This window comes from Dermacentor variabilis, chromosome 7 (assembly GCF_050947875.1).
Source record: "Dermacentor variabilis isolate Ectoservices chromosome 7, ASM5094787v1, whole genome shotgun sequence".
NCBI classification, from domain to species: Eukaryota; Metazoa; Arthropoda; class Arachnida; order Ixodida; family Ixodidae; genus Dermacentor; species Dermacentor variabilis.
Window position 1 is genome coordinate 74998432 of NC_134574.1, and position 13548 is coordinate 75011979.

General features: G+C 48.3%; 1 protein-coding gene across 1 annotated transcript in view; it reads left to right on the plus strand.

Annotated features, from left to right (window-relative positions):
* LOC142586849 (uncharacterized) overlaps positions 1 to 13548 on the plus strand; it is a 513536-nt gene that overhangs the window by 130841 nt on the left and 369147 nt on the right. The gene's annotated exons all lie outside the window — the stretch shown is intronic.

Below are 13548 nucleotides of genomic sequence, written 5' to 3' on the forward strand. Positions count from 1 at the left end.
GTGCTAATTTTACACATAAACATAGACTAATATGCTGTGTGGTTTCGGTATATGGTGTACTTATCTGTGAAAGCCATTATTTGCCACATTTTCGCAGCGACTGCCAGTGTTATTTTTGCACTTAAACAAACTAAAATGCTGTGTCGTTTCGTCAGGCTGACACAACATTGCAGTGCACATTCATATCAGTCTATTTTCTGGCTTTAGTATCCAACCGTTCAATGTGCACTGCTGGAACAGGCACTCCTTTTGCAGTTTTAATGGTATGGTTTCTTGTCCTAGTCAAGCCTGTTATTGCCAGGTGTCAACTGTAATCAAGTCTGCCACTGATTCTTTTACCTCATGTTTCGCGTGTTTGCACCACCAGCTTGACCTGAGAAGCATGTTGGCAGCTACAGTTTGTGTGTTGCAAGTTCTAGTCTGAAGCGTGTATGTCACATATATGAAGTATGTATCTAGTCTGAAGTGCAATAAACATTTCAAACTGAATACTTTGTGGTTGTAGCACCAATTATTTTGCCACTGCATTTACTGTAGTCCTTATTGCCTACAGTAGAACTTTGGTAAATTGCAAGTTCTTTACACATATCGGCCTAGCTTTTATGGGCATTTGCTTGTAGGTACTCGAAAGCAACTGCATAGAAATATTCTATAGAATTTTGTCTTTAGCGTCTCTAAAGCAACTCGATAGAAATATTCTATAGAAATTTGCCTTTAGCATCTCTAAAGCAACTCGATAGAAATATTCTATAGAAATTTGCCTTTAGCATCTCTAAAAAAACTCGATAGAAATATTCTATAGAAATTTGTCTTTAGCATCTCTAAAGAAACTCGATAGAAATATTCTATAGAAATTTGTCTTTAGCATCTCTAAAGAAACTCGATAGAAATATTCTATAGAAATTTGTCTTTAGCGTCTTTAAAGCTACTCGATAGAAATGTTCTATAGAAATGCGTCTTTAGAGTTCCTATAAGAATGCGGTGGCCAAATAACTTTTGAAACTCTATAGGAAAATTCTATAGGCAATCAAAATAAACACAATAGAGTTCTATAGAGAACATTCAAAAGACTTTCTAAAAAAACACATTAAAAATTTTTGTAAGGGCGGGCCGGCGCCGGCCAGACCTCCTCGCTTCACAGTTGGGGAGCTCCTCTCCCCGGCTGCGCGCTTTGACAAGCGTGGGCACCAACACACACACACACACACGAAGACACGTGGCATTGCAACATACCTGGACGCGCTTGGCGGGAGGCGTTGCGGCAGCGCTGAACTGGCCAGAATGTCCGCCGCTTTGAACGAAGCCCCGACGTCCGTTGCATCCCCGCCGTCGTAGGCGAAACGTAACAGACCGCCCCGCCAGGAGAAGGAGATCCCGATGGTCAGGGGACTGCATCCGCTGTCCGGAGGGATGTCGCTCGATGATGCTCATAACCGAAGTCGGTCGTCCCTCGTCGTTTCTTGTGCGCAGCGCACAGAGAAGGCCTCGTTCTCACATTCAGGTTCACAAAGGACACTGCAATGTGACTTCGCGAGAGTTGCCTTTTTTTTTCTCGTTCCCAGCAAGCGTTAGAACTACGCCGAAACTCAACTGCTCAGTCAGCAAGCACGACACAACCCTCACTAAGCCATGCCAGGCTCCTTGCCCTTTTATACTACTGCCTAGTTCCTTAAAGTAGTCTAGCAGCACTCAGAACGCGTCCGCAAATGGGAAAATTGCACTAGAAAGCACTTCATGACTTTGAAACACTAAACAAAAGCAATATGTTAAACATCTTGCCTAGGGAAGAAAACATCAGTAACAAACAACTTTGAGGCTGATTCCTACGTTAGGGGCCTCGACTTAAGCCGTCGGCGTTACCGTTGAGATTCCTCTTTTTTTAACGCACCTCAAAGGAATATTGTTGCAAAGCGAGGCTCCAGCGCAGGAGCCGGCCATTTTTGGAAGAGATGGTCTGCAGCCAGTGGAGAGGGCAGTGATCCGTCTCGAAGCATGTGAAGCGGAGACCGCAGCGAGCGACCGTACGCCAGCTCAGCTGGCGAAAACCCCGTAGCCGCATGCGGCGCGGTCCTCAACGCAAACATCACCCCTGGCAGACACAGCTCCCAGTCAGTTTTTTGTTCAAACCACAGTGCTATCAACACGCGCTTCATGACGGAGTGGAGTTTCTCAACGGAATTCGACTGTAGGTGGTATACTCAGCTGTGTAACAGCTTTACCCCGCACCTTTAGAGAAAGGCTGTCGTCACAGCGCTAGTAAACACTGTGCCCTGATCTGACTGGATTTCCGCAGCAAAACCAACTCGTGCAAATATGGACAGTAGTGCATTGACTATCTCAACTGAGCTGAGTTCTTTAAGCGGCACTGCTTCAGGGAACTTTGTCGCTGGGCAGATCACAGTCAAAATGTGTCTGTACCCCGTGGTTGTTACCGGCAGAGGTCCCACTGTATCAATAACGAGCCGTCTAAAAGGCTCCGTAATGATAGGTACCAACTTCGACGGCGTCCTCGATTTTTCCCCTGGTTTGCCCACCCGCTAAAAGGTGTCACATGTCCTCACAAAGTGTTCTGCGTCACGAAAACACCCTGGCCAATAGTACTCTTGCAAGAGACGGTCCTTAGTCTTCTTAACTCCTAGGTGTCCTGACCACGAACCCCCATGCGACAAGCGCAACAGATCCTGACGGTTGCACTGAGGCACGATCAGCTGATCGAACTCCACTCCCCTGCGGTCTAGATACTTCCTGTACAGGACCCCACTTCTTTCCACAAAACGAGCATTTTTCTTGGCGATACCTTCCTTGACATTGCAGTGCATGTTTTCTAGGCTGCCATCCTTGTTTTGCTCGGCTATTAAAGCCGACCGGCTGACTTTTAGCAACCTACTAAGTCCATCTGACGTAGGCGCGATGAGCAAATCTGCAGATAGCTCTTCTAACTTTCCCGTATCGGGCATTTCCTCTCCAGTATCTGGTGCCTTCAACGCTACAGGCTCAATTTTATTCAGTTCGGACGTGTTCTGAATATCAGCTTGCTGCGCCTCCGACACTTTCACATTGTTCGACAACGTCGGCCCCGCAACTACCACCTTTGCAGCGAGCTCCCGAACTCTCGATCTGGTTAAGGCCTGAACGCTAGCCTCACCAAACAAAAGCCCCTTCTCGCGCAGGAGGCGATCGGACCTGCTCGAAAATAGGTACGGGTACTGGGGGGGGGGGGGCAGCATAGATGACACTGCGGCCTCCGTCTCAAGTGCTCCGAAAGGTCCTTCAATAAGCACTTTTGCTACGGGCAGACACACGCTATGAGCTTCCACGGCTTGCTTGATCCATGCGCACACGCCCGTGAACATATCGGATTCTACGTAAGAGGGGTGAACTACATCCAGTGTAGCTGCGGAATCGCGAAGCACTCGGCACTCTTTCCCGCTCACGAGGAGGTCTCGCATGTAAGGCTCGAGAAGCTTCATTTTCTCGTCAGTGCTGCATAATGACAAAAACACGACTTTTGTTTTTGTTTCTGGACACTGCGCCGAAAAGTGGCCCGGCTTCTGGCACGTCCGGTCGGATTGCTTTCACTCGCATCCGCACTACGTGTGTCCCCCCTTGCTCTCATGGGTGTGAAATTCGACCTCTCAAACTTGGAGCCGAATTCACCCTTTTGACCGTCTTTAGCTCCGCGAGCCCGACGCGTCAAAAACTCCTCGGCTAGCTCGGCGGCTTTAGCCACCACACTAACGTCTGGCCTATCCAAGACCCGGTATCGCACATTGTCAGGTAACCGACTATAAAACTGTTCCAGCCCGAAACACTGCCGAACTTTCTCGTGGTCACCAAACGCTTTCTCTTCTTTGAGCCCCTCCTTCATGTTTGACATAAGCCTGTAGGCAAACTCTCTATATGACTCACTTCTGCCTTTCTCATTTTCCCGAAACTTCCGACGGAACGCCTCCGCTGACAGCCTGTACTTTTTTAGCAGACTCGATTTCACTTGGTCGAAATCCTCTGCCTCCTCCCTCTTCAAGCGAGCGACTACGTCGGCCGCCTCGCCGGGTAACAAAGGGAGCAAGCGCTGTGGCCACGTTTCCCGAGAGAACCTCTGCTTCTACCCGAACTTCAGGAAGCTATCCTGAGGTGGGCTGAGGTGGTAGAGGAGGCCTACCGCGAGTAGGATAACCTCCCTCGCCTTCTTCCCGCACTTCCTTTCCCTTTAAGATGGGATAAATAAAGTTGTCTCTCTCTCTCTCTGCTTCTCGCACGTTCGCTCAAAGTTAACTAGGAACAAACCAATGTCCTCTCCAAGCTTAAACGGCCGCATCAGGTCAGTCATTTGGAACGATACTCGTTCTCCTGCACCGCGTGCCTGGCTTCCATTACGAGCGCGTTCCATATCTACCTCGAGACGCTTCATTTCCAAAGCGTGTTGACGGTCGCCCTCCTCTTTCTCTTTCTCTTTTTGCTCGCTACGTTCGCGCTCCCTCTCCTCAACGGTCTCAAGGCATTCCGACAGCTCGTCATCCTCAGCTTCTAACTCAATCACTAACTCACTATCGATTTATTCGATAGTGAAGACGGTCAGCCGTGGCAGCCAGTACCAAACAGCATTATCTGCATTGGGCATTTCGTCGGAAACAAAATGAGCAATAGCATGCACCATACGGCGTATGTACCAACCGTTTTTCTTTCGCTATACCACCGCCAAGCTCCTTCCAATGCCACCATACACACCAAGCGAACGATACGAGAGGTAAACAGTTTTCATTCATTGCCAATATTATGTGGCAGGGAAGCTGCCTTGTAATACGAGTTGTGTGCGCATACTGCCGGCGCACGCGCGACTAAGCCGGCTATGTGTTTTTAAAAATGCGCATGCCGGTGAGGACTCGGCGCTGAGATGCATCCGGTAAACTTATGTATTTAGTGCTAAAAGTAGCCAGGGTTTTTACGGATCAAGCAGCGGAGCACTCAAACCTTTGCTTGCCCGAGTCAGCTGATGCGATAAAGCTTTCTTCTCCATTGACTGCTGTGGCGAAGTACCATCACAATTTCTGATGTCTAATCAGAGAAGTATGGAGTGTCTTCAGGCCAACTAATAATTCCGAAACCATAGCGCAGCAAGACCGGCACCGCAGATGCTAGATTTGCGAGGCAGACCGCCACACAGGCACGGGAACGGCAAACGGCGCAACCGTTAAATAAATGCACGTGCTCGCCGCGACACACTGTGAAAAATATATAAAGCTTGAAAAGCTTCTTCACTCGATGGCGCTAGCTTCTTTACGAAAACTGTCCACTTGAAGCGGCGCGAAGACGGAAACATGCGAACTATGAGACGGCCGCGGACGTATCGTCTGGTCGAGCGGTTGGAGTACGCCGCGTTTCGTCGCCAGGGCTGCCTGCAACGCAGTCTTTTCGACGCGCCGCCTATCCAGCGCTGGTTCCCCATAGAGAACAGCGGCCCAATTGACTGTAGCGCACCAAGCTGTCAGAGAGTGCTCTGCTCAGAGAGTGCTTTGGCGATTCTACCACGAAAATGAAGCGGGTGGAGCAGACATTGCTTCAGCGCGCTCAAGTCCCAGGTGAGGCCTGCACTACGTACATAAAGACGATCCTGAACCTTTGCAGAGCGGTTAATCCTCGAATGTCCGAAGAGGACAAAGTTGGACACCTTCTCAAAGGCATAGCCGAGGATGCTTACAATTATTTAATCGGAAACGAGAGTCACGCCTCGGTCGCCGACGTCATCAAGCATTGTCGCAAATTTGAGGCCTTGAAGCTGCGTCGTATCACGCCAAAAGTTCGGCCGGTTAGCGAATGTCACAACGGTGGCAAGCGTTGACGATAACTAGAACTACAGTTTTCAATTTGACCTTACGGCAACTATAAGGCAAATTGTCCGCGAAGAACTTGAACGACACACCAAAGGGGCGGATGTCGAACAGCTTGGTTGCGCTTCCAACCAACCTCCAGAACATGCATCTGCTGTGTCCGCATTGTCTGCCTAGACAGGCATTGCAGGCTGTCGAGTCGATCAGCTGCGACAGCACCAACGTTCCTTTCCCGACGACATGATGCACGATCATCGCACCCGTCGAGCTAGCACCATGAATCCGAATTCAGAAAATCGCGCTTATTATTCGCAGCGTCCCAGAGTTGACCCCGAGGCTTAGAATGTCGGTCGCGCATCGCCTGTGTGTTACAGCTGTGGAGCTTCAGGACATATTGCTCGTTTTCGTCACCGTCGCCAACAAACAACGTATTGCCCACCATCAACTTGGCCTAATTTTGAACGGGACAGTTATGACGACCGTCGGCCGACAGACCCTGATACTGCAAACACCACAGGTGCGCCACCCCGGAATACCTTACGTCAATATAGTAGGAGTGGCTCGCCAGCATCAAACCGCAGTCTGATGCCCCCAACCAGTCGCCAACACCGTTCACCGTCACCACAGTGACGTTCTATGTCACCACCGCCTTCGGGAAATAGCCGGCGCGGCCGACAGAGGTAAGGTCGCCGGACAGTCTGCGTCTATGCGAAATACTCCTCTGCTTATTATGATGGTGAGGAACAAACGGCGTGTGTCAATTGTGTGTATACCTGCAACAGCATTAGTGTATACTGGTGCTACAATTTCCGTCATGAGTGCGACTTTCAAAGAGAGGATGGGTCAGGAAGTTGTGTTCCCGTGGAATGGCGGTGTGACGTTTCTTGGTGTCAGTAGAGAGTGCCTAGTTCCCCTAGGTATTTGTGTTGCAAGTGTTTTGTTCGGAGGAGAAGATCTTAAAACAGAATTTCTCGTACTCTCGGTGCACTCATGATGTGTGATTTCCGCAATTGACTTTTTTCAGGATGGTGGTACATCCGTTAACTGTGGCACAGGCGAAATTACTTTGAATAGCGCGCTTCTCGCCACCCTGGCCGACACATTCTTACAAGAGAAAAACTACTGTGTTGTTTCGAAGGATTTCCTGCTACCGCCTTGGGCTCTCTCACGTATCCCTATCAATTTCTTTGCTGCCAGCCTTTCATCGTTTGACGCGCAAGTCCAGCCACTTACATCGAGCTGTGCGAAAAAGATGTACCACGCTCTCTCGTGAGAGTAGTGAATAGCGCCTCAAATTTGTTGGCTTTCAATTGTTCTTGCGTCCCTGCTGTTCTCCCACGTGATATGAAGCTCGCTGAATTTGACGACAATACTTACAGCTCCATTAGAGTTCTAAGCGAGGACGAGCAGTCTCATACTAGCGATCCCCACCGAAGCACTTCTGAAGAGCAGATCCTACGGATGACGAACAAGGCGCTGCCCTCACATGAGTGCCACGCTCTCGCACAAGTTATGTGGGCACATCTTTCTGTGTTCGATTTCACACAAGGCGACAAACAGGATTCACTCCCGCGTTCTCGTGCTCCCCACAGAATGGACACCGGATCTGCGCACCCTATTCGGCAAAAGCCTTACCGCGTTTCTTCAACAGAGAGGACAGTTATCGCTGAACAGGTGAAAGACATGTTAAAGAAAAGTGTTGTTCAAGAGTCCTCTAGTCCGTGGGCAGCACCAGTAATCTTAGTAAAGAAGAAGGATTGATCGTGGCGGTTTTCCTTTGATCACAGGAAACTGAATGCGGTCACCAAAAAGGATGTGTTTCCGCTCCCTCAGATTCACGAAGTCAACGATCGTCTACATTCCGCTGTCTACTTTTCATCGCTGGATTTGCGATCGGGGTATTGGCAGATACCCATGCACCCAGACGATAAGGAGAAAACGGCCTTCGTGACACCAAACGGTCTTTATGAATTTAACGTCATGCCATGCGGCCTTTGTAACGCGCCAGCAACATTCGAACGATTCATGGATACTATCTTCCGAGGACTTAAAAGGGAAATTTGTTTGTGCTACCTCGATGATGTGGTGATTTTTAGCAGCAAATTGAGTGAGTACAACAGCTGTCTCAGTCTTGTTCTGGATTGTGTCAAACAAGCCAGCCTGATCCTAAGTTCCAAGAAATGTCGTTTCGGGGAAACCGAGACATTAGTACTTGGGCATCTGGCCGACAAATACGGTGTGAGGCCAGATCCACGGAAGATTGAGGCAGTCAGCCCCTTCGAAGCACCGAAGTCAGTGCGGGAGTTGAGTTGTTTGGGCCTGTGCTCGTATTTTCGTCGCTTCGTCCCAAGATTCGCTGACGTGGTGTACCCCCTAACATGTGTTCTCCAAAAAGCCGTCCCTTTCAACTGGACAACAACTTGTGACGAGGCTTTCCGCCAGCTAACATTTCTACTAACGTAAGGGCCTATATTGCGTCACTACGATGCATCCTCACCTACGGAAGTGCACGCTGATGCCAGTGGCATCGGCATCAGTGCCAAAATATTGCAACATCATCAAGGAGCTGAACACGTTGTGGCCTATGCTAGTCGCTCTTTGACTAAAGCGGAACGCAATTACACTGCGACCGAGCAAGAATGCTTGGCAGCTGTTTGCGCTGTCCACAAATTTCGGCCCTATACCTACGGACGCCCGTTCACTATCGTTACTGACCACCACGCGTTATGCTAATTGGTGAATATTCGTGACCTGAGTGGGCGACTGGCACGTTGCGCTCATTGACTGCAGGAGTACCACTTCGTTATTTGCTACAAGTCTGGGCGTCGCCACGCAGATGCGGACTGTCTCTCCCACCTTCCTCTGAAGACGACGGAATGTGACAAAGAAATTTTTGATTACTGTTTTGCTGCCATTCCTTGTACATTCAAAGGCTCGATGACTTTCAAAGCAGAGCAGGAAAATGATATTAGTATGGAACCTCTATTTGTAGCCGCATCTCGTCCTGGAGCCACCGGTCCATTTTGTGTCCGTGACGGCCTGCTTTACAAGACAATTACTCGGCTAAAGGCGCACGCTTCCTTCTGTTGGTGCCGCAGAGTCTGCGAGCGGACATATTGAGAGCCATGCATGAAGATGTGACCTCTGGCCATCTAAGATTCATCAGAACTTTGAACCGTACACAGAAGCGTTTTTACTGGCCCAGAATGCAGGACACAGTCAAGCACTACGTCGCCAGTTTCGAACAATGTCAACGCTACAAGTGCCCAACCACCCTCCGCCAGGTCTCCTCCAACCTCTGCCGCCGCCTCGCCTGCCATTTGAACAAATGGCTATCGATCTTCTGGGCCCATTTGCCCGATCATCTAACGACAACCGATGGGTGATCGCATATGTCGACCATTTGACTCGTTACGTGGAAACGGCGGCCTTACCATCTTCAACAGCTGCGTTCGTTGCAATGTATTTGTTTCGATTCATTATCCTTCGGCATGGTCGACCCCGTGTCATCATTAGCGATCGCGGTCGCGAGTTCGTTGCGGACGCCGTAGAACTGCTTCTTCTCTGCAGTGCGCAGTTCTGTCATTCGACGCCTTATCACCCTTAGACAAATGGGCTTGTAGAACGTACGAACAGAACTCTAACTAGCATGCTGGCCATGTAGGTATCTTCCGATCACAGAGACTGGGATTACGTACTCCCCATCATCACCAATGCTTATAATACTGCAAACATGAGACGACCGATTACAGTCTTTTTTATCGTCTTTACGCACGTCCACTGCTAAGGTGCATTGACACTATACTACCGTTTGACTTTCACAGCGAGTACTCTGTTGCCAAGACGCTTTGTCTTGCCGAAGAAGCCCGGCGTATTGCTCGTCTTCCTACTGTGGCATCGCAACACCGATAGAAAGAGCGCTATGACAGCCTACACCAGTCTGTCTCGTACGCTAACGGTGACTTTGTGTGGTTGCGGACTCCGGAACGTAAACGTGGCTTATGCGAACAGTTTTTACCCCAGTACACGGGCCCATTCCTCTTTGTAGATCGCTTGATCGACTTGACGTACGTGGTGGAATGCTTGACATCCGCTTGCCGTCGGTCTAACTGGATCCAGTTAGTACATGTTGCCCGTCTTAAGCGGTTTCAACCTACACTTTCCGAAAGATTTGGACTTGCCCAGCGGGCTTTGTCTGGCAACCGGGGATTGCTACGGCATGAGCCGGGCGAAGAGAAGAGGAAGAAGACGTTTGCTGGCGCAGCCTCGGCACGCCATCTTTACTTCACCATCAACCTCATCCTTTAAATAAGGCCGGTTCAAGATTAACCGCAACAATATATACTTCCGGCTTTAGCTGTGACCTTGCACGCCCGCTTATTCTGTTACGTTGACGGCTACTATTGTCTTCAGGCTACTGCCTCATTATGAGCTTCGCCGTCACCAGAGAGCACAGAAATCTGTCTTCACAAACAAACCACCGGGATTCGAGCCCATGTATTCGCATCAGTCTGCAATTGGGAGATGGGCACGCAACCATTAGGTGCCACTTCCCCCCAAGCTTTCGGTTTATATGCCTTCGCATTTCTTGTTTTTGTCGTAGACCAAGGCACAATGGACACAGAAACACAAGAAAGTAAACATTGCTATAGATTATAGGGTCTGACACATAACCTTAGCTTTCGCAGGCTACTCTCATTGGAGCGCATGTAGCCTTGCGGTGGCGTGAAGATTGTCGGTCACCTCAGCTTGATTAATTATTTCCTCTAATTGACTATTCTAGGTTAAAATTTGAACGCTGGACAAAAATTAAGACATAGCGCTGCACTTTTTTTAAGTCTCAGAATGCTCACTCCTAACTTTAAAGCAGCAACGGCTTCACCATCAAAGATTTGAACGAACATTTCCCCAAAAAGTGATTTCTTGAGAAATGGCATAAGCGTACTATTTCGAATTCATGTCGCCGCCAATACGAGCCGGCACGATTTATCGACGCAAGCGAATCACACTGCTGATGCAGGCGGTAGGTTGCTGAATGATCGAAACAGTAAATACGACTGTTTTTCAGTGCTCGCAACTTAATATACATAGAACACAAGGCGCCTGCCACCATAGCAAATTTTCTTTCGATAACAGTGACACACAATGGCGGACTAATATACTTTTCAAAGGGGTTGAATTTTATTTTTCATCGCGGAACCGCAAGCGCAGGGAGTGCCAAGCGTACACCGCCACCGCGCACTGTAGACGCGCTACTTGTCCTCCAGCAATACGGTCGACGGCGGTATCACGCGCTCCCGTAGGCGGAGGCTTGACCCGGAACTGCAGAAATTTCAGTGTATCACCTCCTTGCATGGAAATGGCAGGGCGATTTGTTTGGCACGACGCCCATTACGGCATCCTGTCTTCTAACGCGTTCTCATGTTTGCGTTCGCGGCTCTGTCTTGAAGGGACGCGCACCGTAACATGCTGCAGTGGTGCTTGCGTTGAGCGTATGTAAGGCAAGAAACGCTGTTCTAAACAGTGTGTTCTCTAACTTGTGTAGCAAAAGCATGTCTATAGTATTCCCGCAATGGCAACAGTCATGAGTATGACAATTTTAACTGCAAGCTTCACGGTATGGTCGTAACTTGTCGTGACAGCGCAGTTGAAATCCAGATATCCTGCCACTTAGAAATACGCGACGAGGTGCGGCCGATGAATAAGTAATTGCCAAGATTGGTTTTGAATAAGCGTTTACTCTTGAGAATGGTGGGTGCTTATATTATCGAAAAATACGAACGCTGGGCGGTGGCTCCAATCATTTACTCGCCACATCACACATTTACACAAGAACTCAACCGGTTTCATCAACTCTCGCTTATATTCTCTCGGCCCTAAACTGCAAGTTCGCCGGCCACCCGGACTCCAGCTTTTGCTCTTTCTTTCTTCCGCTCCTTGCCCATTGTGCTGAGGCGTGCTTCCACCAATGTTTGCTTCTCCTTTTTCTCAATAAATAAAGGCATTTATTCACTCATTCTTAAATAGTGGTAAATATAGCATGTCTTATCTGCATAACCACCCTGTCTCTGACCTTCACGCTCCCATCGCAAAACAATGTTGCAATGTTGCTTGCGTCACATATACGATTTTCTAGGAATGGCCAGCAGCGTGGCATGCAATTATCGTTTGGTGAGGAGACAGTATAGAAAAACTTCTCTTCAACTTCTACACTCAGTGCGCTGCCCCGTTGGCTACTATTAGCCGTTGGAACGAAGCACGAAATGACAGAAACCTAGCTGAGCTGGTCGTGGGCAACTCTTTTTGAATTTGTGATACGTTGAGTTAAAATATACATGCCTTATCTAAGCGTGAATGACAGCGATATAGGCGAGATCAGTTAGGGTAGCTCGTGCGCTTGCACTAACGACGTTCTTCACGCAGCGCTTTCGTCCTATGCGTGTTTTTTAACCGGAAAGAAGGGCAGGAAGGTAACATGCCTTCCTGAAATGAAACATTCGGAACAAACCTCTGTTTGACGTTTCGACGTATGTCAAGATCCGCAATACGAACCACCTTTAGGTCGCCATCGGCTAGAAAAGGGGGAATGCAGATTAAACGTTGTCAAGCGGATAACCTCTTAATTATCATATGGATATTTCTATTGAAATTTCCTTCCTTAACATGAGGCGAAAGCTGACTAATAAGCTTTCAAATTTTCTTTATTCTTAAGACCCGCCCCCCCTCCTGGTAATATAAGTTGACTGTCTCTTATAACCTCATAAATTAAAACGTAAGGTATCAAAACGAAGTTGTTGCGTTAAATTTGTAAATGCACACGCAACAAGAGTCCTAGTCCGGTTACGAGTATTCACTCAACGAAGATGTAGCACGTCTATACTGCGACGTTGTTGTGATTTGAAGAACAAAACACTTCGAAAAGAGCGAGTCACGAATATAACTCATTGTCATGTGAACGTGCACTGGAAAACGCTCAAAGCACCGCGATTGCAGCGCGCAAAGTTATGCTTCCTGTGAATCTGACCTTTGGATCAAGGCATTGGCTCATCAGATTGGAATGTCTGTACATTGCAGCTCAACCTCAGGTCCTCAAACATGATGGAGAACGTCCGCTAGTATTAGCTTCACTCGCACAATCCGATAAGATAACGCTCTTTCATTATTCAATCCGTTACAACATACTGGATATTAGACACACACGTGGACCCGTCTTGAGCTTACCGATAACTTTGAAACTGTGGTTAAACGCTCAAAAAACTCTACCCCCCTCCTCCCAAGAAGACAGTTGTGTGCATTTCCTTTGTATAGTAGCTGAAACATAGTGCTCCTGGTAAAAAGGGCCCCCCAGACTGAACAGCGACGCCGACATACGGAATATTCAAGAACTGAACACTTCCCAATTACTGATATTTATCAAACCAGCATTCAGTCGTTCAATGTAGCCCTCCATTCCAGGGGCCAGTTCCGTCTCTTGTACTGTGTCGGAGCTCATATTTCACATGAGTGTACGTATTACAGCAATAATTGTCACAAAATCACACTATTTTTCTTTATATCTTAACAATAGACAGCCAAACTATACGCAGAGAAACCCTTATCTTAATATTTCAGTACTTTTTGTTTTAAACAAACATCAGGCTAGCACACTCAGACTTCAGCAAACCCGTTCGTATCCCACTCCTCGGTCTCTTAACAGGATACATTCTGCCCAGTCAAAGTC